This window comes from Eleutherodactylus coqui, chromosome 4, assembly GCF_035609145.1.
Source record: "Eleutherodactylus coqui strain aEleCoq1 chromosome 4, aEleCoq1.hap1, whole genome shotgun sequence".
NCBI lineage: Eukaryota > Metazoa > Chordata > Amphibia > Anura > Eleutherodactylidae > Eleutherodactylus > Eleutherodactylus coqui.
In genome coordinates this window covers 59,782,108-59,807,152 of record NC_089840.1, presented here as the reverse complement: position 1 = coordinate 59,807,152, position 25,045 = coordinate 59,782,108, and positions in this window count along the sequence as shown.

Here is a 25,045-nt window from a genome sequence, read left to right as displayed (position 1 = left end):
CAGGATCAATCCCACCCTTGAGTGTTCCCCCCAGGGTCAGTGGGCCCCAGCACCTGCGTGTTTTAGCCAGGTGCTTATGCCAGCCAAGCCCCGGGGCTTACACCAAGTTTGCCCCTGTGAAAGACCAGCTTTGTCCATGACCTCTTCAGGCTACTATTATGATCATCTGCTTCCTCTTTTCCCTTTAAGTCTGAAAACTTTGGTTTCTTCCATTGAGTTTGGTCTTTCTCCAGAACATACCAACACTTGGTCATTGTGGTTCTCAATCAGACGACTGCAGATCTGGAGTGCATTAATACAAACGTATATAACACAATATTGTTAGAGAAAAATTTGTCTCCGCGCTACGTGGTACTTGTATTGAATGCGTGGATACACTTTATACTTAGCGATAAGCATAAAGGCGAGTGGTAGTATAAGAAAGACACTTACTGGGAAGGAGGGGGGTATGTAAATAGTTGCCCCCTCCTTGAAGTGCTGACTCCAATCACTGATGAGGGTACACGCTGGTGTGTTGGATCAAGTCCAAGGTTTATTTCATAATCCACCGGTTGTGGAAAACGTAACAGGCAACGCGTTTCGGTGTCTGAAGTGACACCTTTCTCAAGCAATGGGATAGCATGCCGCTTACTTCTGCCACAGCTGTGACAGCTGTCACAGCTGTGACAGAGGGTTCCTTCATCCCCGCGGTCCCTGCGGGGATTTAGGAAACTCCTGCCACAGCTGTGACAGAAGTCAGCGGCATTCTCCATATCTTTTCAATGGGGCTAGCGCTGCTGCCGCTGGCCCCATTGAAAAGACTGTCGCAGCGATATCGCTGCGATTTCTCGCACTGCTCTGCGAGAGTTTTCACCTACTCTCGCAGCGCAGTGGAGAAAAAAACGCTAGTGGGTGGGAGCCCCGAGGGATATCCCCATATCGCAGAGAGTGGGCAGGGCTATAGGGCTTCTCACAGAGAATTCCTATAGCAAATATCAAGAAGGCGGAGCTAGAGGTTGGATCCCACTAGCCCTACCCCTTCTTGCCACGCTCTCGGGGAAGCCCTCAGGAAAAGCTCTGTAACCCTGCCCCCCTCTCTCTCCTCGCTATAGGGAAATCCCTTGGGGAAAGAGGGGAAGGGAACCCCCTACTGCCCCCCACTGCTAGGGAATTGCCCAGCAAGAGGACATGAGGAATACCTCGCTGCCCAGAAGCATATTTTAAATGTCCCTTTGTAAATTACTGTTAGTCTCTGTGGGTATTAACAGAACCCTTGGGGAGTCCCCTCATCCCCATGGGGATTAACAAGAGTTTACAGCGAGATATTGCAAATGTGCTTTTGGGCAGCATGTTTTAAATACCCTGCTGTAAGCAGCGGGAAATCTTTTCCCTGCACAGGAATTTCCATAAACTCTTGCTCCCATAGGAGTCAATAGAAACTCCTGTGCAGCGCACCAAAGATAGGTCAGATCCTAAATTTGATAGGTGCAAGCAGTTTCGCGCACCTAACATTCTCTCATGTGAGCGCTTCTATAGGAACCCATCAGTTCTTCTAGAAATGCTCTTTTTAAACGCTTATTGATGCGCAAAAAGTGCTCATCTGACCGAGCCCTGTCTTGGTCTCCTCTCCTCCCACAACCACACACTGCCGACTGTACCAATCACACGGCTGGCATTGTGACCGGCCGGTAATGCATTTAATTTGTACATGGGCCCCCTCAGCGCAGGGGCCGGGTGACAATTGCGACCCCTAACAGCATGCCTATGGAGCTCTGTTCATCCAAAACTGTAATATCCTTTTCCCTCAGGACTAACAAAGCTCATGCTAAACTGCTGGAGGGTTAAAGGGGATCTTTAGGACTTCCACCCTAGACACCGAGGGAGCAGGACGTGTCTAGCCGAACTCATGCCACAACACGCTCCCTGGACATACCAAGACTTCCTCCCCCCCCCCCCGCCCGGTGTTTTGGTTGCAGGTGTGGGGGCAGCTATCACCCCCCACTTGCCGGGTGGAAGCCCTCCGTGCCACCGGAGAGAACTTTGTGGCATCCCCCTGCGCCTCCCGACACATCGGAGCTAGGCCTGGAATCAAAGTGCGGGATCCCGAGCGCAAAACCTACCTGATAAACAAAGCAGACAGTCTTTTGAAGCCCCGCCGCTGACAGGAACCCCGGTGGACTCAATCTGGCCGTGGCCCCTTGCCTGTGACACATCGCAGCGGCGGCTGCCGGGCGCGGCCTAACCACGCTTAAAGCCACGGCCTAAAGTTCCTGCCGCGATACTCGCGGTGAGGCCTACTAGGTGCCGTGGAAGAGAGAGGAGGACGCACGGCGCCCTCGGACCGCCGGAGAAGCTTCGCTCGCCCCGGGGATCACACGCGGAAGTCCCAACAGAGGTGGGTGCAGTGAGGACCTAAGTGCAGAAACACCACACTAGGTAAACGGACCCTTGGAGGCCCGCCTGCGGCCCAATCATCACCAGAGCTACACTGAAGGAGTGAGGAAGAGACTGACAGCAGCAGTGAATGTCATTTTGCTGCAGCAAACCAGAGGTGGGAGATCTGCGCTGGCTACTCTGCACACGGTCCCCTGTACACCCCCGGCGCCCCACTGGAATCTATAGAAGTCACAAGTGATCTTCCCCTTCTGCGTCGGGCCCGGGCTGTGTGGCACCGCAGATTGCGAGCTGCTCCACACGGACTGAAATTGAATACTGTGGCACCCAATTTTTTGTCTCTTTCAACCCCAAAATTGAAGCTTGCCAAGAACAAGCTAAAATCTAATTATTCACTAAATATCAGCATTGCTGCCACCTGGTGGAGAAATTGAAGAAGTCAACTATCAGCCATGAAACAGTCAGGTGGAAAACAACATGTAAAGATGGAACCTGAATAATTTCTAGATGAGAAGCCACATCCATATTATTAATCTGATGCAAGAACAGAGATCTGGACAATAACTCCAACTTCTGTACATACGATCTGCTAGATACGAGTATGGACAGATATTTAAATGAACGCAGTGTGGGCACTTCGTCACGAACAACGCGCCAACTGGAATCCGAGAGAACATCATTAACCGGGAAGCAAAAAACTAAAGCGGCTGAACCTAAGGAACACAAAGAAGCTCAACAACTAGCACCCCCTTCAACACCTGCTCAACCACAAGCCACAGTCATGTCTGATCCCTTTCCAAAAGATGTGGATGGCTCCATCTCACAAACTTCTTCACCTCCAAATGGAGCTGCTAATATGACGGAGGTGGCACAGGCAGCTATGGTGGCACAAGAGGTATCTAAAATACTTCTTCCTCTATTCGACAGCAGGCTAGAGACACTACACAAATCAATAAATTCAGCCCTGTCACGGATTACAGATAATGCCCAACGGGTGACAGAACTGGAGACGAGAACTCAAAGTGTGGAACAGACTGTCGCAACTCTGAAAACCTCATTACTAAGAAGCCAATCAGAGATTGCACAACTTCGACGACCTGGAGAACAGACTTCGTCGAAACAACCTGCGTTTCATCGAGTCAGTAACTAACAACCAATTAATAATGTACTTGACCACATATCTTCCACAAGCCCTCAAGCTTGATATGCCCAATGATCCACTAATAATAGAAAGAGCCCATCGTATTGGACCACCCAGAGAAGGGCGAAACAATGACAGGGCATGACCGCACCCGGTATTAGCTAAATACCTGCATTGGACGACAAAATAAACCATCTTACAAGCTTACAGACGTAGGGGGGAATTGCGAATCCAGGGGACAAAGATCTTATTGTTTCAGGACTTTTCTGCGATAGTTCAACAAAAAAGGAAGCTGTTCGCCCCAATCTGCCAAGCTCTGCATGAAAGAGATATTCGTTTTCAACTATTATACCCGGCAAAACTCAGAGTTCAAGAAGGCAACAAATCTCTTCTATTTAACTCTCCAAAGGAAGCTAGAAGACACATGGGTCTAGAAGAGGCCGGGGAACAAGGCTAATACACAGAAGGAACTTTGATCCTGACTCAAATTTAGTCCAGATCTCAAACAGCATGGATGTGGCGACTTTACATTTAGCACCGGCTAATGTTTATGTTGATTGTTAATATGTTTTTTGTTCTATATGTTAACTTGACCTGTCTGATTTCCAGAATATATTTCTGCATTGGAACTGGGGGACCCCCCTGGCATGGCACGAACCCTGTCCGGTTGCACTCGTGGCTCGCTGGGACCGAGGGGAGCAATGATGAAAAGGAGATACGCCTCAAGGTATATAAATCTAGAACATGTATACTATGACGCCCAACGAACACAGAAACAGGCACGTTCGCAACACCTGCAGTATTGAAATTTCTCTCCTGGAATGTGGCAGGATTTAACACACCCGTTAAATGGAAAAACGTTATTACACACCTAAAACATTACAAACCGGACATCATATTCTTACAGGAGACCCATTGGAAAAAGGGGAGAGAGGGCGACTTAAGAGCTCAGTGGATTGACTGCTGCTAGTCGGCGTCACACACATCAGCGTCCAGGGGAGTAGCTACCTTGATAAAAAAAAATATACCGTACACATTACACAACGCTATAGCTGATTCGCAGGGAAGGTATTGAGTGCTGAGAGTATGCATAAATTCCTCAATGTACTGCTTGGTAAACATTTACGCCCCCAAAACAGACCAACCAATATTTTATGCCGTGCTGGTGGAGTCTCTACAACCATATTGAATGACCATTTGATAATTGGTGGTGACTTTAATAGCGTGCAGGATGACTCCCTGGACAGAACAGGCCCCTTTGTGCAGCCAGCCCTAACTACACATGTGTTGCTGACACTGATGGATCAGCTGCACAATACCACTAGTAGGGAATACACATGTTGCTCCAATGCACACAGCTCATTTTCTCGCATAGACTTTTTCTTGGTAACTAACAGCCTCTTCGACCAACACCACCGGTCTGTGATTCACCCCATAGTTCTCTCAGACCATGCACCAATCATGCTAGAACTGCAGCTGGTCCCTCCCCGGTGATTATCACGACTGTGGCGATTCTATGCTTTTCTACGGGACTCGGAGCATTTTAGAGAGTATTTAAGACTCCAACAGAGAACATGAGGGTGACATAGCTTTATTTTGGCAGGCATCGAAGCCGGTAATGTGAGGTCACATTATAAGTTACGTTTCCCATAGGCCAAAAAAGTTCCAGACAGAATTTGCAAAGCTGCACACTTCTTTGCTAATGGCGCAGAAAAAACATATCGACTCCCCTAACGACTTGTATCAAACCTTCTTAACTGCAAAACATCTTCTGGACACATTTGTGCACACTCAAGCACACTGGCAGACCCAACTGTCTAGGAACAAGTTTTACAGATGGGGTAACAAAATGGGCCGTTTGTTGGCCAATTTAACCAGACAAAACCAACCCCACAAGCCTTACGGCATCCCAGCACTGGAAAGATAGTAACCAATAGTGAGGAGATAGCACAAATATTTTACGATTACTTTGAGGATCTCTACAGAGCAGAGCCATCCAATATTGGAGACATGCATACCTTCTTGGACACAGTGGGTCTGCCCGAAATTTCAGAGGAGCAGGCATCCCTACTAGACACTGCCATACGGGAGGAGGAGGTAAAAAAGGTAATAGCTTCAGCAGCAGGGGAAAATCACCTAGTACGGATGGACTCTCATCAGAATACTGCAAAATACTCTCAACAGATCTAGTACCTACATTAACCCAACTTTACAGCACGTTATATACAAACGAGAACCATTTTATTGCCTAAAACTAACAAATACCCGAATAACCCAAGCTCATACAGACCAATAGCGCTATTAAATTGCGACTACAAATTTCTGTCAAAAATACTGGCAGACTGGCTTTAGACTGTTCTTCCCTCTATGCTTCATGCATCGCAGAAGGGCTTCACGCAGGGCAGAGGTTCTTTAAAAAATATCAGGGCCGAAATAGCGGCAACAATTATTGCTCAAAACCAAGACAGCCCAATGCTGATGCTCTTAAGTCTAGACGCCGAGAAGGCCTTTGATAAAATGGCTTGGCCATTTCTAAATGCGGTTTTGGGGAGGCGGAACTTTGGACAGATATTTGTAAATTACATCAACTCAAACGAATGCCACCAATATTCTTACAGTTAACCACCTTAATACACCGACTGTTGGCTTGTCCAGGGAGGGCCCGCCAAGGTTGCCCGCTCTCTCCTCTGCTCTTTAATATATCAATAGACCCTTTACTCAAACAATTGGGGGAAACCACACTCTTCACAGGAGCCCGTTACAAAGATCTGGAGGTCAGAGTGGAAGCGTTTTGCAGATGACGTCCTATTGATAATTAGTAACCCCAAAGAGACCTTGACACCATTATTACAAGACATGGAAAGATTGGGAAAGCTCTCAGGGTACACCCTAAATCTACATAAAACCGGAACTTTATTACTAAAAGGACCAACCAAACCCCCGTGGACAGACCAGTGTCCTTTCCATTGGGAAACACACTCTATACAGTATTTGGGAGTCAAGGTCACGAGGAACCCCTCTAAGGTATATACCACAAACATAGAACCCTATATTACAAAATTAGAAATGACCCTAAACACCTGGAAAAACTTCACGATATCTTTCCTGGGAAGAGACAATCTTTTAAAAATGACAGAATTTCCCAGATTATTATATATTTTACATTCCCTACCCATTTTACTAAAACTAAAAGACATAAAAAGAGATAAATTATCTCTATAGAAACTTTGTGTGGGGAGGAAAACGACCATGCATAGCACTTAAAACACTGCATAAACATAAAGATAGTGGTGGAATTAATTTACCCCACATAAGAGACTACAACCTAGCAGCACAGGCCCGAATAATTCTTGGGTGGATTCATTCACAATCAAATTTTACAAATAAGCAATTGGAACAAGAACTGTCCGGCCCAATACGACTACAGAATATTCTCCACCTCCCATACTCAACATTGTCGGAGACCACCAAGCGCAACCCCCTGATCCTAGCAGCCTGGAGGACATGGGATTGACTCCGCCGAGACAGTCGGGTGTCTCTGCATGTGTCCCCATATCTGTCTTTCACAAATAACCCCAGTTTTCAGGATATTAATCCCCATGAGATCTTTTCGGTCTGGTGTAGACAAGGGGTCCACTCTATAGGCAAACTATAACATGAAAAAGAGAAACACATCCTGCCGATCGAGGAGATGCAACAGAAATACCCTGAGCTACCAATTCCATTATTCTCCTACATGCAAGCAAGACACTACATTCAACAACTCCTGCCACATTTCAGAGAATTTGACTGGGTGCATGGATCTCTAGATCGGGAGGCATGAAGGGTATGATCTCCAAAATATGTAGAGCAGTACGAAATTTACGAGAGCAAGATGAGGTAGACGCGGGGGTCAGTAAATGGTCTCTGAATGACCCAGGCCTCACATCAGAATTAATCATGAAGTCAGTGTTATTAGCCCACAGATATCTTCCCTCAGCCAGGTTTCTAGATATGCGACTTCAGATCGTTCACAGATCGTATTTAACCCCAGTAAATGGATACCACATGGGAATATACCCCACGTCAAATTTCTTTAACCCTTTTCAATCCACTGACTGACGTCTGAAGACATTCTGATTGAAGGCTCTACAGCTCAGATGGCGGAAGACATCCGGCAGGGTATTCTTACTGTATATTTCTGGCTGCTCTGCTGTCAGGGGCCTCTTCAGCATGTGCCATACTGTAGTGCTGGCTCTAGCAAGCGGATGGCGCCATTGTATAGTGGCAGAAAAAGAAAGCCCTCTAGGAAACCCTGAAACCAAAATTGGATTGCAGTGGGTTAAATGCAAGGCTCCAAGTGCCAATCTATACCACAGCCTATGGGCGTGCCCTGTGATACAGGCTTTTTGGTCACGAGTTTATGAATATACCATCACGCACTTAACAAATTTTTGTCCACAGGGACGATTTTTGGGTATTTAGACCCAAATGTATATCACTGCTCAAGAGGAGTGCGCAAACTCCTGCACTTTGTGGCAGTGGCGGGACTAAAAGCTATCCTACAAATGTGGATAAAACCAACAGCCCCTCCATTTAGAATGTTTTTGGACAAACTGGCATTTCTGTTCAAGATGGACTGGGCTGAAACATCGCTGTTTAAAGAAATGATGGTGCAGTCGTTCTTTGAAACTTGGGAGAGCTTTGTCAGGATGCTTCCACAGAGAATAAGGGAGAGATTGAGAGTCTGCTTCTACCATACGTGTTGGTATCAAGAACAGATGGTATTGGGGGATCCCCCCTTTAGGGTGTCTGTTGTGCCGGTGCCAGGGGGGAGATCCCAGGACTCTAGCCCAGTTCACATTTTACTAACTGGGGATTTGTCTCGGGTACATGGGTACACCGAGAACAGACCCTGAAAATAGATACTTACTATCCAAAGAACAATAAATGAAAAAGAAGGAGATGGCGCACAATTTTGAAGTCACAGCAGGTCAAAGTTTGTTTCTATATGTTTGTTTATTATTATTTTATTTTATTTCATTATTTTATTTCATTATTCTGATTACTAGTTTTAAGAAAAATACATAAAATGTACATCGAAAAGATACCCATGTTTTAATCTGTCAAGAAACAGTGTCAATGTGTTGTAAAAATTGACTGAACTGTTACGGTACTTGTGGGGGGCACAGGTACGCATGGCGCGGGGCTCCCTGACTCTCACCCACGCCAATGTCCCTTCCTGGAGATAGTCCTGAAGTTGGACACGTCCAGGCCGCCAACTCTGACCCTACTCTGCCTAAAGGCAGGACAGGCAGGAACCGCTATACCTATGCAGGTGACTACTCACTAGTACTGACAGGCTAGGCAGATGGAATAACCAACAGGAACAACACCACAGAACGCAGGCAGAGCTGGATCGGGACTGGGTAACCGAGATCAAACACACAGAGGACGGAACCAATAACTGGCAACTGCTATCAGCAACTGCCGGACTATATTCAGGAGTCTCTGCCCATTGGGCAGAGACCAATCAAGCCGGCTGACCGGAGCTCCCAGCCAGCCACTATAACTCACAGAGATAGGGCGTGCGCGCCTCTCACATCAGGCACAAGCGCGCGCACATTCACTCGCGCCACATGCCACGGACGCACACTGGAGCACGGTTATCCCAAGATGCCGCGGTGAACTGTGCCACTGCCACCCAGGGTCCCTGACAGGCCTCATGGTAACATAAACATCTATTGTAACATGGAGAATGCATCTTGATGATATAATTAAAAAAAAAAAAAAAGGGGGATCTTTATAAAAAAAACTTGCTTCATTTGTGGCTTGATCAGTATTTATTATGGTTATACTCTTCTCTGATTCTGGTCTAGCACTAAGATTACATGCTAGCACTCAGGAAGAGTTGCGGCATTCACCATCATTCAGCCCTATGTTGGTGAAATCTTTTTTTGTCGCATCAACTGGTACAGATTGATATGTGGGTTTCTGTGGACCTGACTGTGATATCCATGACTTCTCCGGGAACACTGGATCATCGTCATCTTCATTGGGATCTTCAAATATGGTCTCAAGCCTTGGTGCCTAAGGGGAGAAAAACACTATTTAGGTACAATAAGTTGGTCCAAATACTTATCTCTGTCCAGACTTACCAAACGAGAAAAGAGACTGGCCTGCCAGTATAGCGTATAGATGGCATCAATCACAAGCCATCGCAAAGCACATTCACCAATGCACCCAGGAATGCCAATGAATTGACTGTATAGCACAATGTCATAGTCGTCTCTGGACTACACAAGGTCCGGCTTGTCAGACCATTTTTAAATATTACTTTTGATGCCACATTTCATTAACAACATAACTTCCACCAAAGCTACATTTTATTTGCTTGCCATGTCTACCAGTGAGTAATGTTGGTACAGCACCTCATCTGAATAAGTGGTGAACCATACCCAGCGAGGTTCGGCTTAGTAACTACCATAGTATTGGTGGGTAACACATACCATAGAACACTTCAGCCTTTCTCTAAAAGGACAGTCCCTGATCCGTTGAAGCTCTTCTTCACGGGAATACGGCTGCAAGCTGTTGGTAGAGCCTCTATTGCAGTCCTGCACATTGGAGTAACCCTTGGGAGTATTGTCCATGGGGACATCCGAACATTGGGATTTCATTGTATGGTCTGTCACTTGGCAGGCAATGGTCAAAGTGCATTGACTGTGCAGTTCATATAGATGTGAATAGTATTCTATGTTTCGCATTGTGATGTAATACAATATTGTGTTCTATGCATATGTGCAGTTTCCCTGTAGCAATGGTGCTGCACACTGCAACAATGCCCCTATCTGGATCTGGACTAGGCCTTAAAGCCCCCCTGGACATTAGTGAAAATGTGTCCGAAGTTCTCCCTGGAGATAAGCTGCCTCCAGAGCTGTCTGGCTGTAGTTTTCTCCACTCTCCTCATTGAATACACATGAATGGTCAGCCACACCGAGCATTCATGTGTAGGAGGGAGGGGAAAAAAATAGCTGTCGGCCAAATGAGCATATGTCTGACAGCTAATGAAGGTGTACAGCCACCTTTAGGGCTCCTTCACATTTTGTGCGTAGTTTTGCGTGCGCAAACTGCATCCGTTAAAACATATTAATTGCAATGTGTTCCTTCAGTTTAAACAGCGGCCATTCAGTAGTGAACGGCCGCTGTGTTATCTCATTGTGTACATAATCCTTATAACAGACATAGAAATTACTTACCTCTTTGACATTTCATAGTTTATGTAGAGTTCGCACAAAACTTCTTGAGCTCTGGCGATAGACAAAACAGACCTGCGCAGCTGCTAATTTACCTATAAAGTTTTTACTGCGCATCGTTTTCACGTGATCCGCCAGAGCCCAAGACGTTTTGTGCAAACTATACCCATCTGCTTTCTGGTCTGCTATGCTCATGGGCAAGTCTTTACAAGTTTTCATACCGGCAGTAACGCATTGCACGCAAATCTGTGGCTTATCCTGCATTGTGGACTATCGCAAGAAAGTGTTTCATAGCTTTTCCATCTTCATACCTCATGGAAAGGGGTTTCAGCGCGGTCGCCAATCTTCTTACAAAAAACTAAATTGATTGCAAATCACTGGAGGTGGAGATGTGAGACTATACCTCACTAATGTGAAGCCAAATATTGAACCATTGCTATCTGAGCATCCGGCTCATCCTTCCCACTAACAGCATAATTTGTGTAGTCACTTTATGTAAGAGTTTTACTAGGTTCAGATTTGTTTCATCCCAAATCCAAATAGTTACTTGCATTTTGTGTCTTTTCAATAAAGATCTGAATAAAAATTGTGCATTTTTATTTTTTTACAATTGTCTACTCTACAAAAAACCGCTATCTAAGGCCTCCCTCACACAGATGTTTTTGTAAGCTCCCATTCATTTGAATTAGGCTGTTCACACAAGCGTCCAAACACAGTACTTTGACAGCGATGCACGTTCTATCTTTGGCCGTTTTCAGCCCTGCGTCGCCCATTGAAATGAATGGGCAGCGGTTTCAGCACTGCTGAAGACGCGGCACAACTTATTGCCCCGTTCTTGGCAGCATTCGCTGCACACTGATTTTCAAGGGTGGGGAGGGCTTAAAATATAAGCCCTACCCCAAGAATCAGCCCTAGCTACACTAGATGGGAAAAAAAAAGAATACTCACCTAGCAAGTGCCGCCGTGTCCCTGCCGCTGATTTCTGGCGCTGTTCCGGGCTTTCCTTGCACTGACAGATCATCTATTGCTGGTAGCAAGGTTTGAGAACCCCGCCTCCAGCAAGAGATTGCTGTAATTGGTTCTCGTCGCTGGCTCCATGCACCAATCACAGCCATTCATTGACTGGCTCAGCCAAGCAGAGCTCGCCGGCGGAACATCCACAGTACAGAAAAGAAGAAGAAATGACAGGTATGCATAGATGTAAGCTGGGCACAGGGTCAGATTCTGCTGAGGACTCCTACATGCATAATCCGACCCGTTCGTGTGCAGCCGGCCGTAGGCAGGCAGAGGGTCTATGGAAAACAAAAATATCAGTAAGTGGCCTACGGGGCAAAAAAGTTTGGGAACCTCTCGTCTAGACCATGAGACAAGAAAGCAGCCCCAAACAATGATGCCCTCTCCAGTATTCTTAACAGTTAGGATGATGTTTTGGTCTGCAATGTTCTTTTTTCTCTAAACATAACATAGTGCATTTGTGCTAAAACGTTCCAATTTTGTTCCATCTATAGAACATTTTCTCAGAAAAATTACGGTACATCCAGGTGGTTTCAGGCAAATTTTAAATGGTCTGCAATACCATTCTTGTTTGGTGTTTTTCTAATAGTGGACACATGAACGGAGGGTTTTGCATTTGGAGAGTTTTCTATCGATCTTCTTCTGTTACCTTTAAGTTCCTTCTCACCTCTTTCGTGATTGCCATGGTGCTCTTAGAGTGATCCTAACAGGTTGTCCACTTCTAGGGAAAGTGGCAATAATCCTACATTTTCTCCATTTGTAAATAATTTGCTTAACCATTAATTGATGTACACCCAGATATTTAACAATGTTTCTGTAACTTTTTCCAGTTTCATGCGTCTTTATAACATGTGTTCTGAGGTCTTCTATAAGTTGTTTGCATGATGGCATGGTTCGCACTAACCTAACCTTCTTGAAAAGAACAAATTTGTCAGTAACCAGGCTTTGTGTGCCTTTATTTAATCGTCAAAGCACCCGTGAAGCCTCCATTTCCAATCTCATCTTAATACAAATTTTTTTTTCAGCCATTCTTTAGTTGATTTACTTGTGTGCTCTGGGAGGTCTGGTGCTGTGGAGTTAGTTTATGTTCTTGGTTTATATTGGAGGTGACCAGATCTATGGATGTGAAGTGATGGAGCTATAAAGGACATCTCATCTAGAAATTGCAATTCTGCATGGTCGGTAGAATATGGTCTTGATGTATAGAAAGTTCCACCTCCCTTGTCCTGTGTACTACCTCTGACCAAGTTTTGGACCCAGATGTAAACTCCCTAACATACCCCCTTCCCCCAAACTGCATCTGCTATTTATATATCTGCTGTCCTGGATCTAGAGGCAATTGAAATATCTGCACCCTATGAGTAGATCATATAGGTTTCTCAACACTGTTATTCCCCACATATTTAATATGATCAGTAACTGGATGGTTATGTGGGATCTCTAGAAGGTTTATCACTTTGAGGGCAATGTAGAACAAAGCACTGAATAGCCAGAAGTTACTTTTCATTAGGGAAGAATTGAAAGAGTTAATAGACAAGCAGCAGGAAAGGTTTGGAACCGGCAGCGGGGAGGGAGGTGGATTAGAGTCAGATCTTATTGTATAAATTCCCTCTTCAGTGGGGGTCTCCTTACACCATCTCACGCCACTTTCTTTTTTATTCACATTTTGGAATACAAAGCTTCATTCTGCACTGAGCTGCCTCCTAGAATGGCAAGTATGCTGGCTCAAAGAGGATTGTGTGGGACCCGCGCTGAAGGTGAATGAACGGGAAAGACCTCTGGCAGGCTGGCGATAATCAGGAAACTACTGACTTTGACCCTTTAAAGAACCAATCAGTTTGTATGCTGTACAGTAAAATATTCATTAGTTATGGTCATTAAAGCGTCATTACTGCCAATTAGCATTCATGGCTAATTAGCTGCTTTGATAATCTCTGAATAAAGCACAAGACATTTATGGGTTATGATAATGAGGTCTAGAATAAAGGAAAAGGGTCCAAGCACACAAATCCCTGCACGATTAAAAATAAAAGGCCCCTTTACGTGGGACAAATATCGTTTCACCGGAAGCTCGTTCACATGGCAGTCAGGCTATGTAAAGGGGCCAATGATCAGCTGACAAAATAGTGACTGTTCATTTGTCAGCTCATCATTCAGTTTCAATGAGCATAAAAATATTAATTAATCGAAAGTGCATCTTGATAAAATCAGTAGAAAACATGCATTAGGGCACAAATGTCATCCACGTATGTATTCTCCTTTATGCCATTAAGTGGCATTTATGGGTTCCCTTATGTCCTCCAGCAGCACAATGATCGGGTATTCTGGACCAGGACACTGACAGGACAAATTGAATTAGTAATACCAATGATAGGCTTTGCCTCCTACTCCCCTATATAGGGGCAGTATCCCTCTAACCATCCAGCGATATTGTAAAGTAAAATAATGAGAAAGAGGGTGGGAAGCTTGTGCTGCTATTAAGACTAAGTGAAAACAGATTAACAAGTATAATATTAATAATCTTTATTTGTATAGCACTAACATATTCCACAGCGCTTACAAAGACAGGGGGGAATACAGAAAGACAAAAGTACAAAAATTACAGAACCACGGTTACATAGTAATCAGTTGATGGAAACAATAGGGGTGCGGGTCCTGCTCCAACGAGCTTACATACTACAGATAATGGGGTGATACAGAAGGTAAAGGGGCTGGAAATGTACACAGTATGGCGAGGTGGAGAGTGTGGGATAATATACACATAGACAATGGTCAAACATAAGCTGTGTGGTGGCAGAATCAGTATGACTGCAGAGGGCAGTGGATGGTGGCTAGCAGGGATTGCAGTCAGTAGGTCAGGGAGCATGTTATCAGGCGGAGTACAGAGGGGTTTGGTTTAGGAGATATAGTTTGCCTCCCTGAAGAGGTACGTTTTTAGAGCACGCCTGATTAATGCTTCCCTTATGTCCCCCAGCAGCACAATGATGGGGATCCAGAAAGTATCAACCCCTTATGCGAGGGTCCTCATGTAGAACTGCATTTAAAATTGAGCACATAGAGGCTGCTCCTTCTGAAAATCAATTATTTTATCTATAATGATCACTGAAATGAAGGGGCTGCAGCATGTGAGTGCTGTGCCTCTTCAACAGTCCTTGTTGCTTGTTGACTACTATAAAGACTAAACCATTTGTAACATGCGTGTAATGTAACGTCTCTCTGAGCCTGTGATATTGTGTGCATGTAAATGAGAACACATTTCATTGAGTATCTGCTATAAAAATGGAAATGACTCTTTAAATGTTGTGATGCTGTAACTCAGGAAGTTTCTACATGACCTCATAACAATATTCCTTTTATATCATTCCCTGATAAGCATCGTGACCTAGAATACTTCCTGACGTCTTTGATTTGCTGCCACAGTCAAGGCCATTATTGCTTTCCATGTTTTCACAATAGAGGGGGCACAACCAATCTGGATTTTCTCACCAGGACGCGGGAGACTCTCCGTGAGAATATTGTTCAAGAGTCAAACATGACTAAGGACATTGTGTGGTACGTTGTAGTGCGCTCCATAAAGAGTCTGTGCTTTTCCGTCTCTGATCTGTAGAAGCAAGTTATAGAATATTGTATACTGCCCTAATACATGTACTGTTACTGAAGTTTCTTCCTTCACAAATGAGGACAAGGAAGCCTCAAGGATTTTAATTCTCTGCAGGTTCCTTGTTAATGCTTGATGCGTTGTTCACAAGGTTACACCAGCACAGGGGTACTCATCTAGCGCAGGGGTACTCATCTAGCACAGGGGTACCCATCTAGTGCAGGGGTACTCATCTAGCGCAGGGGTACTCATCTAGCGCAGGGGTACTCATCTAGCACAGGGGTACCCATCTAGCGCAGGGGTACTCATCGAGCACAGGGGTACCCATCTAGCGCAGGGGTACTCATCTAGCACAGGGGTACCCATCTAGCACAGGGGTACCCATCTAGCACAGGAGTACTCATCTAGCACAGGGGTACCCATCTAGCGCAGGGGTACTCATCTAGCACAGGGGTACCCATCTAGCGCAGGGGTACTCATCTAGCACAGGGGTACCCATCTAGCACAGGGGTACCCATCTAGCACAGGGGTACTCATCTAGCACAGGGGTACTCATCTAGCACAGGGGTACCCATCTAGCGCAGGGGTACTCATCTAGCACAGGGGTACCCATCTAGCACAGGGGTACCCATCTAGCACAGGGGTACTCATCTAGCACAGGGGTACTCATCTAGCACAGGGGTACCCATCTAGCGCAGGGGTACTCATCTAGCGCAGGGGTACCCATCTAGCGCAGGGGTACTCATCTAGCGCAGGGGTACCCATCTAGCGCAGGGGTACTCAACTACTTTTTGTTAAGGTCCACTTACCTGGGTCTGCCATCAGGTGAAGGTCTAGCAAACTCAGGTAAAGAGACTTAAAACAAGACACGTAATTATAATTATGCTTAAATTATGGTACAATTACAGAGATACAAATATGTACAGGTTTTGTTTTCTTACTACAATTGCACTATAGAACACTTAACTCGCCAACTCTGAGAGCCATAACTTTATTTTCCCATTGACGGAGCTGTGTGAGGGATTCTCCTTTGCAGAATGGGTTGATGGTTTCATTTATACCATTTTGGGGAAGACATGGCTTTTTGAACATTTATGAGCCAAGATACCATAGCTCTACACAGTTCTTTTTAGGCCCAGACTGCCATCACCATCTACAACTCGCCTCTGCACACTCTTCCCTTCCTGCTGACCCCAATGCCGCTCTCAGTAACTCCCCCATAGTGAATAGTGCCCCTTTGTGGCCTCTCTTAGTTATACTTCCCCCTCTGTGGCCCCTCTAAGATATGCTGATTCCTGTGGCCCTCCTTAGGGTGCCCACCCACTAGCGTTTTTTTTACTGCGAAATTCGCAGCGTTTTTTTTTTTTCTGCAGGGGTCTTTGGGACATGTAAAGCTAAAGTCGCGATCGCGCAAAATCGAGATATCGCGGTAAATCGCGATTTTGCGCGATCACGATTTTAACATTACAAGTCCCATAGACCCCTGCAGAAAAAAAAAAAACGCTGCGAATTTCGCAGTAAAAAAAACGCTAGTGGGTGGGCACCCTAAGGAGGGCCACAGGAATCAGCATATCTTAGAGGGGCCACAGAGGGGGAAGTATAACTAAGAGAGGCCACAAAGGGGCACTATTCACTATGGGGGAGTTACTGAGAGCGGCATTGGGGTCAGCAGGAAGGGAAGAGTGTGCAGAGGCGAGTTGTAGATGGTGATGGCAGTCTGGGCCTAAAAAGAACTGTGTAGAGCTATGGTATCTTGGCTCATAAATGTTCAAAAAGCCATGTCTTATGTGCTTGGAGTCATCCATAATCATGTTTCTTCTCTCTGGGTCCAGATCACAACTCGCTTCTGCAGACTCTCCCCATCCTGCTGCCTCAACCCCTAATGAGCATTCCCCTCTCCCATAATAATAATGTGCCCGCTGTGGTTCTACTAAGTAGAGGTGACCCTGCTGTGGTCCCTACTACGTAATAGCACCCACACTGTGGTCCATTAAGTAATAGGACCGCTCTTTGGCTCCACTTAGTAATAAGACTCCCTATGTGACCCCCAATAAGTAACAGGATTCTGTATGTGGCCCCAATTAGTAATCATAACCCCTCTGTGGCTCCCAATTAGTAATAGTGACCCTCTTAGTGGCTGTAGTTAGCAATAGTGCCCCATATGGGGCTCCCAATGATTAATAGTGACCCCCTGTGTGGCTCTAATTAGTAACAGGGCCGCTCTGTGGCCCCACTTAGTAATAAAACACCCCTCTGTGGACCTTCTAATATATGACCCTCTCTGTGTACTCTGAAGGCCAGCGCTTGTATAGCTTACATTAGCTGGATGACAGACACACTCGCACAAGATCTGACAGCACACGCCGCGTCGAACCTCTCGCACAGCGTAATCTCGTTCCTCCCTCCCGCAGACTTTAGTGTTCACCATACTGTGAATGAAAGTTATACAAGCGGTTGGACTTTTAAGAGCGGGGCCAAACAGCCCTAAACACTTGCAGGGGACCCGGATAGGGAACTCATGTCTCCCTACTTCCCATCGCAGTGCGTCCCTAATGGACTGTCGCAGCCCTGCATCATAATCGACAGTGGTCGGTGGCAGGGGTGAGTGAATTTGCCAGCCATGTTGCAATGAACAGAAAAACTAGATTTATTGAACAACAAGTTGGCCGGAAACTAGAGGTAATTAATAGTTCAAACTTTACATTAACCATTCCAATAGCAATATAACAATTCAGTGCTTTCAGCTCTGGAAACTGGAGAATTTGGGCAAGAAAGTCTGTTTAGCACCAGAGTTCAGGGAATATCTGCGAGCGCGTACTCCACGCTGGTTCTCACACTTGTATGGTAGCTTGTGCAATAAAGTTTTTATCCTCGGTCCAAGAAGCTCAGCAATGTGACAGTGATAGACATGTGGCAGTGCTTGGCAAAACTTCACTAGTTGCATTCATCTGTTAGCAGAACAGAGTTACTCTGAAGTCTCACAGCTGCTGCCTCCTACCAGCCATGACACACCATGGGCAATGCCCTGTTTCGGAAGCCTTGGTACAAGAACCCACAGGTTGCTTGGGTGCATCTCCCTTGCACAGGGTCAGCTACTCTTTCTGCAATTCTCTCATCTTCCTATTTTCCTGTCCACCACCCACATGACCCAGGTATGCAAGAGTTACCTCCACTGTGACCTGACCACCTTGCTACTTTAGCCGCCCAATGATACACTGAGACTATAGTATATTCGTTAGATATTTTGTCCACAGCAGACATTTTATTTAACAAAATAACAATACATATTAATTCTTTTTATCATAGGGAGAGGAGGTCCTAGGAGCCACAACCAAAAGGTCTGGTGTTTCACACATAAAACCAAACCTTGCCTCTAACCTTACACCCAGCTCGGAGACATCACTAGTCTTCCCCCCCACTGGGAGGCTAGAATATCAATAAATGATCCAAGCCACCCGGGATCCCTTCCCCGGCCTTACTCAACCCATCAGACCCAGCCACAATGAACAAACAGGGGTGGAAGTCTTAAAGGTGAAGCTGTATGCACCAAACTCCTTCCACCGCATATAAAAACCCGGCTCCAAGGATCCCCGCCACAGGCTGCCACGACGGGATATGCACAATTACCACCAGACATATTCATATCACTTGAACTTCTTGATACTGATGGAATGCTTCATCTTACCATTCACCTCTTTAAGAAGGGTGGGCAGGACTCTTCTCGCTTTCTTCTTTCCTAAAATGGCGTTTCCGCCTAAAACTTCCCCTTTTATCACTTTATCTAACTCACTCGCCTAATTCTATCTCCCCCAATCCCCATCTTTCCCTTCCTTAACTTCCATGCCCCTCTTTTCCTCCTACTCTCTCCTTTTATCTCATTCACCCCTTTTGGCTCCCTAACAACCCTGTCATGTAGGGCCTCCCTGGGCCCCCGATGCGGCCCTGTACTTGACCACTGCTGTCAATAAGAAAATTAATCATAGCAAACCACATAAACCTGCCATTGCCTACACTGGTAGAAGGCATACCTGTATATATAGGTAAATAAACTATATTCTTACAATATATTTCTCCTATGGCCTCTCTCTGGGTGACATTACCTGATACACCAAGAACACTACATCAGATAAAGTGATGACAAATAAACAGTGCTTGCCCATGACAAACTAGCACCCTTCTACATAGCCACCAGTTCCCTTGCAACAGTCTCTCTGGCTCACCAGCCGCTGCAGACACCAGTCACTACCCAACCTCTATACCTCAGTCCATCAGTGTGCTCCTTGGTAGCTGCATAGGCCAAATCACTGCTCAATCTCACAGAAGGTGTCATTGTCTCTCATAAGTTCACTATGTACACAGTTACCAGAGACGCCAAGCAAACACTTTTTTGGACATACGCCTCAAACCCTACCTACAAATGTTGCAACATAGCGCTTCTGGTAAAGTCTTACACACGGTGCGCCAAGAATGGTTCCTTTTGACTTACATCTCTTGCTCGTGCAAGATTACCCCTAGGAAAACCATTTTTGGTGCCATCAACCAATGCAGGATGGTGACACTATTGAAACAACAATTCATAAGCTCCTACTGTATGTGCCGGGAGGTACCCAGACTCTGTAGCGTAAAACTGGTGGTAATACAGTTTCAGCATTACATTACCATCACACTTAAAGGGGTGGTCCTACAAAGGCAACTTTTATACCCTATCTACAGGATGGAGGTTAACTCTGTGATCAGTGGAGATCATTTCAATGGGACTACTGGCAGTCCTATAGAGATGAATGGAGCTGTAGTGTGCACATGTGACCACTGTTCCATTCATTTGGTGACACTTAAGATCCAATTCTTGTGATGGCTGCAGCTCCTAGCAGTCAGATACTTATTCCCTAGCCTGTGGTTAATATACAAGCTCTTTTCATGGGACAACCCCTTTAAAGACACATAAGCACTTTTCAACATTGCATTATACAGGGTGGGCCACGGAAAAAGTACTGCAGCACCACACTATTTAGACTACTTTCCCGTGTCCCACCCTATATCCCAACACAACATTCTAGCTTTGTAAGGCGATGTTCACATTAGGATTTTCATGTACCCTTAACATACACATTAAACGTAACTGATAAAAGTATACAAATATATGCTGTTTTAAGAATACCTGTACATTTTTTAAAAAGATATGTGTTGCTATATTTTGTGTGTTTTTACATTAAAAAACGTGCGCTTTCACTGTAAATTCATTTTCTTAATGCATTTTTGTGGTTGAACACTTTTTATTTTCTTTAAAGGCATTTGAAAGCAAAAAATGTGCACGTTAAACTTATAGAAACACGCTTATTATACATTTCTATACATTTCCAATTGACTGTAATATTAAAAAACGATACATTTCCATATGTTTTTCTCTTGTGGGACTGAAATGCGTTGTACGCTGCGCGTCTGTATCCCACCAAAAAGAGTATGCAATCGTAAGGGAAGTCAAAAGTCGTCAAAAATATCGCTTTTGATCTACATTTCACCAATCATATCTTGATAAGCAGATCTGATGGAGTAAAACTAAATGTCATTTTCAGAATCTATGGCCCCAAAGTACCCCCAAAATGTTCTAACAGTCACCAAAAATTGTGTTCCCCAGTGTTATAGTCAATGTCAAGCAATATGTTTTAATACTCTCTTAATATTAAAATGTATACTTGTCCAGAGGCGTAACTTCAAGCTTCTGGGCCCTAATGCAAAATCTGTAACAGGGCCCCCAACTATAATGCTTTATTCATAGTACTGGGCTCCCTATATGGAGAAGAGAGGCCTTATGGGCCCCCTAAGGCCTCATGTCCACGGAGACAGATCCGCAGCGGGTGTCCCGCATGCGTGATTCGCGCCCCATAGGGATGCATTGGACACCCGCAGGTAATTAAATACCTGCGGATGTCATTTTCCCTTCAGGCACGGACTGCTTGTGTGGGAAAACCCCTGCCGCATGCTCCATTTTCGTGCGTGTCTCCTGCGAGGACGGCTCCCGCAGGCTTCTATTGAAGCCTATGGAAGCCGTCTGGATCCGCGGCACACCCGCAGCTAAATTCCTGCTCTCCAGCACGGGAGCGCGGGAGAGCAGGAGTTAAAAAAAAAATGGAGTGCACGGCACATGTGCGTGGCACGCTGCCAGCATGCCGAGCACATCTGCCGGGCCGAAGAAAGAAGATCCAGTCATGACGGAGGGCAGATCCGCAGCGTCCGGACAGGTAAGTAATACTTACTTTTTAGCCTCATGCCCGCGGGAAAGGAGAGACCCGCTGCGGGATTCTGCATGAAGAATCCGCGGCGGGCCTGATTTTCCCCGTGGACATGAGGCCTAAGGGTCCTGGGCCCGGTAACAACCGCATCCTCTGCATCCCCTATAGTTACGCCCCTGCTTGGGACGGATGGTAAAATCCTAATGTAAGCCGTCCTAAAGTAAGAGAGTTGGGTGCTTGCAGTGCCCCCTTTTAGGTTATTACGAGCTAAAAATCTATAGGAATCACATGTTTTGTGAAACTAAATGGGACGCAACAGCTGATTGGATGTGACCAATCATAGAGCATGCGGCGGCATAGCGGTGGAATGTATCTACATACTTCACAGCTTTTCCTTTAATCCCCCCATCAAAACTCACTGCCTTTCTTAATACAACTTTGATTAATGTGCTGTAATAAAGAGACTCTTTCTTTTACATTCCCTGCAAATCGCAGACTAGAAATAGGTCACAGCCTGCGCTGCAGCACACAATAGGCCCCTTCCCCGGGGGAGGAGGAATAGTAATAATGAAGGACAACAACATGAAAGGCAGAATGACAAATGATGTGGTGGTTGGGGACCAATTGAGAAAAGAAGAATCCTATGGGTCGATTTGCATCACACCACCAAAGCACCAGAGCGACACTTCCAGCGTCCGCCCCTCCTACCGAAAAGCTGAGGAGTTGGGTGAACAAGTTGAGGAGGTAACTCAAGTTCACGGAGCTCTGGGAAAGGGATTAGTACTGTACACTAGGAAGCAATCTGGACTCGCAGCTGAACATGTTATCTGGGAAGTTTTTGAACATTTTCACTCAACAGTATATTGGTGACGTGAGAAGATAAAGCAAGTAGACAGATGGTGGTGGTGGGGGGGTTATACTTTATACTAAAACTAATCAAAAATGGCCAAAATGGTCATTTTTTGAAACAGGGGTGTAACTATACTATGGGGGTGCAGCGGGGACAGTCATACCTGGGTGGGTATATAAGGTGTCTACTCCTCATATAAGGAAGCTGGTACTATAAATGACTATCATATTTGTGGGTCCTGTCACCGGTTTGCATTGGGGTCCAGCAGCTTGAACACTAAGGGCAACTTTGTAGCAGTTGTCCTTCAGCTTTAGATATCTTTTATCTGCTGAATGCAGACCTTACTGTGTAGAATCAATGCCGAAATATCTGATTCCAAATATTTAAGGGGTTCTCCAGGCAGCGGCCCCCGAGATACATCAGGGTTGGAGCGGGAGCACTGCTCCGACCTTGTGTAGTGGCCAGCGCTCGTCATTGCAAGAGCAGCTCTCATTGAAATCAATGCGAGATGTGCTTCCAATTGCAAACACAGCTCCCAATGAATTCAATGACAGCTGCGACTGCAATTACGAGCGCTGGCCGCTACACAGGGGTCGGAGTAGTACTTCCACTCCAGCCTCAGCGTATCCCGGCGCCCGATGCCTGGATAACCCCTTTAAATGAGTTACACACAATATTTGAGATAGAAAGAAAGGCAACTGAAATGAAATGTAGAGGATTTATCCAAGATTAGAAACAGCGCCACTCTGGTCTATGGCAGTGTCTGGTATTACAGAATTTGCTTGAATAAGCTGCAGTATGTACCATGCACTGTTTATGGACAAAAGTGTCACTGTTTCTAGAGAAAAATAAATGTAGCTCCTTTTTTTCCCTTTAACCCCTTCAGTGGAAGGTTTAGGTAGTCTTCAGCACATTTCAACACTGATTTTTAGGAGATTTTTCGGGTGTGCCACTAGAGGGGTTAATCCTGGACAACTTCCTTACACGAACTACACACAGGAATAATTTGCTTTAGTAGTGATAATAATCTATAATCTTAATGATTGGTTATAATGAATGGAAATCTGTTGAACTGGTCCTGAAATAAACTGGATATGTTCATATTTTATTTTCTAGTGATGTTATTATCACTATATTAGGCCAAATATTTCTCATTTAGGACAATGCTAGTTTATAGGAGACTCTTTGTGTCACATTTAGATTGATTAACCCATCAGATAATACTCAGTTATTGCAAGTTATCCTTATTTGTATGTGGTTTACAGTCAAACTGTTGGATCTTATGATTCCGATAAACTAAGTTTTTGGGCTCATAGGGCAGGGGCTGCAAAGTTTGGGGGTGAGGGGTGATTTTTCTACTCACCCACCCCTCTGCTCCCCTGCTGTCCGCTCAGACCTATATGCATGAGCGGGCACACTGAATGAAGAGATGAGTTTAATGCATGCACCGAGTGATGGCATCGTGGGTGGACTGTGAGGTAGTGGGGAGGCAGGTGAGTACAGAAACAATACCCCCAGTCTCAACGGCTCCTGACCTATAAACCCATACACTTAAGACAGTTGCTTATAGGACCCAATAGGTTCCCTTTAAATGTACTCCATTTTTTATAGCTCCAATGCATTATTTACAATCCAAAATGCTGCAATTGTGATCCCTTGCATATGAAAACATCTTCATTAAAAGTCTCCTACTATTTTGAGTATGCAGTTTCTTTGCAGACCTATGTGTCTCCATGATTACAGACTACAAACAAAGCCTTTTACATGGAACAACTGGCAAACGACAAACAATGATTTTTATGCCTATTACCATTCGTTGCTCAATCATTGCCATGTTTACAAGGTTGCTGTTCATTTTCACAGGATTCAGCGATTATTTGAACAATTGTTCCAAGTAAAAGTGCCCTTACTGGACTTCCATCTCTCCCCTACTTTTTACTAATGTGCAGACCATCTATTAGCTAGAAGTAGGCGACAACTGGTTGCAAAGTTGGGCAGAAACTTTTAAGAGTGTGGGAGTCTGTGGCTTCTTTGTCTGGAGGGTAATATTGATTTTCTTATATGTCATTCATAAAAAGTACATAACCAGACATTATCGTATTGCCAACCACATGGCGGATATTGTAGATGTAGAGTCGGGAGGTGATATATTGTGGCTGACATGGGAGAGGAAGATTGTGGCACACAATGAGAGGCTGTCTCTGGCAATGGGTGGTCTGTGACTGCCACTATAGGGAATTGCCTTCAGCACTAGGGAAACACTGTATGAGCCATAATAGAGTATACAAGCAAATTAAAACTCAATTATTGCTGTTTTCATTGAACTTTAATTCTGTAAACACATAAAACTCTATTAACCCCTTTCCAATCCACTATCTGACGTCTGAAGACATTCTGATTAAAGCCTATACAGCTCCAATGTCGGAAGACGTCTTGCAGGGTATTCTTACTGTATATTACTGGCCCCTCTATTGTTGGGGGCCTCTCCAGCATGTCTCATACTGCAGTACTGGCTCTAGCCAGCAGACGGCGCCATTGTATAATGGCAGAAAGAGAAAAACCTCTAGGAAGCCCTAAATCCAAAATTGGATTGCAAAGGGTTAAAGT